Raw genomic sequence first — 2124 nt, 5'->3', positions numbered from 1 at the left:
GCTGCATTTATTACGTGCTCCACCCGGCGCGTACAAATTAGGTAATATAACTTCTACATTAATAAAAGTTAGAGATCACTGCGGCGACCCGCATTCGGGGAATGCGAGAGCATTGTCGCCTGTTCCACATTTGTTGCCTCTCTTTGGTTCACCGCGGTGGCTCAGTGGTTATTGCACTCGGCTGCTGACCCCGAAAGACGCGGGTTCGATCACAGCCGCGGCGGTGCAATTTCGATGGAGGCGAAATCCTAGAGGCTCGTGCACTGTGCAATGTCAGTGCCCGTTAAAGAACCTCAGGTGGCCGAAATTTCTGCAATCCTTCATTACGGTGTCTCTCATAGCCTGAGTCGCTTTGGAAAGTTAAACCCCATAAACCAAACCAACTTCAATTGGGACTCTTTGCCTCTCTTTGCTTCATTTGGGACACGCGCGTCAGACGACTGGGCTTCTCTTGGCGTCTGTTGTGAAGCACGTTTCAAACGTCTTGCTTCGGCATGTTTCCGGAGGCGAGTGTGTGGGGACTGGGGCTCCTTTCGCTTGAGTTGCGAAGCACGTTTCAGACGCTTTGCTTCGTTATTACGTTCCCCCACGTTCGCTCACACGTTTCCTTTTTTTGCTGACGTTTTGGTGGGATTCGAAGGAGCGCCGTCTGACGACTTAGGCCCATCTCCATGGACACATCCGAGGCGCACCAGCGCAGCGCCTACGCGTACCAGCGTACGCCGGAGCCGGACTGCGCATGCGCGACGCGCCGACGCGAGCCGGAGCTGGCGCTTGGCAAATATCTGTCCATGTCAGATATTCGCGCCTCGCTCGCGCCTCGCTCGCGCCGGCGCCGGAAGTGACTCGCTGGTTTGCGGTCGGTGTAACCAATCAGAGAACGTAGTTCTCTCGGCATCCGGTACGCCCCTTCGCGCCGTTTGCTTCGCCAAGCCCAGCTGAACGCGGTAGCCGCGACAGGCCATCGAGTTGCATGTGTTTTTCGACGCTTGTCGCGGTGCGGCGCTGGGCGCGTAAGCGCTGCGCTTGTGCGCCTCCGATGCGTCCATGGAGATGGGCCTTTAGGTGTCCCGTCCTTGACCGGAAACGCGTCAACGCGCATGCAATGACAGAACGAGATATTGCACTATTTGACTCACACGAAAGGAACGCGCGCACTTGACGGCGGCAAGGCAACGACTGACGCAAGCCGGAAGCGCCCGAATCGGAGTCGACGCGCATGAACTTTCTACATGGTTCTTCCATCGCGCCACAGAACACCACATCACGCCGCCGCACTCTCCTGTGACGTCACGGTAACCCCATTTCAAAGAGACGGCATGACGTCGCGTGTTATCAAGACAACCCCGTTAGTTCGCCGCCACCGCATTTGCAGTGTACCAGTTTTCTTTCGGCACATTTCATTAATTAATGGTTTCTGATTATGTTAATTGACACGTTTCAATGTGTTGTTTCATTAATCATTGATAATTAATCATCTTTCACTTCATTTCAAACCTTCATCCGGCTTGGTTGCGTATTTTCCCAGAATTTCGACCCACAAGGCTGTTTTGATAGCCACCCACTATATCGACGTCCATGGCTATATCGACGGCTAAATGACTTTGTCGCCTCTAATTAACTAATTATTCCACATGAATCAAACTTGACGTGCATCGACATTTCAACATCCTCTATCACACGAACTCATTCTTTTACTCTCTCCCTCGAAAGACGTAAGGGCTGCCGACACGTTTTCGTCCACTTTTTGCGGACACGAAACCGCGAGCATAGTCAAGTAGTGCTTTCGCATTAATAAAAGGGGAGTGTCCACCCAGGAGTTTGACTGTGGCATAAGTCAGTGGCATCGCGGAAAACGTTTGAAACTTCGCGTCGGGTATATTCTTTAAGACCCGACCGGAGATGGGCAAAGAACGCCCTAGTTAGCGGCAAGCAGCGATCATTGTTTTCTGCTGTGAATGTGCTCTCCGACCTGTCAAACGGCTGCTGTAATGGCCTCGACTCTTTATGGACAGTTCCGAATAAGCTCTGTCAAGTTTCGGAGCAGCGTGTCCGCAAGCCCCGCTGAATTTTCGAACTGTAATTGGCTTACGTAAAGAACGTTCTCGTCCCTGCCCTGTGCGT

The sequence above is a fragment of the Amblyomma mixtum genome, chromosome 5, assembly GCF_055824585.1.
Source record: "Amblyomma mixtum isolate Tamu chromosome 5, ASM5582458v1, whole genome shotgun sequence".
Taxonomy (NCBI): domain Eukaryota; kingdom Metazoa; phylum Arthropoda; class Arachnida; order Ixodida; family Ixodidae; genus Amblyomma; species Amblyomma mixtum.
Note: the sequence above shows the minus strand (reverse complement) of the source record.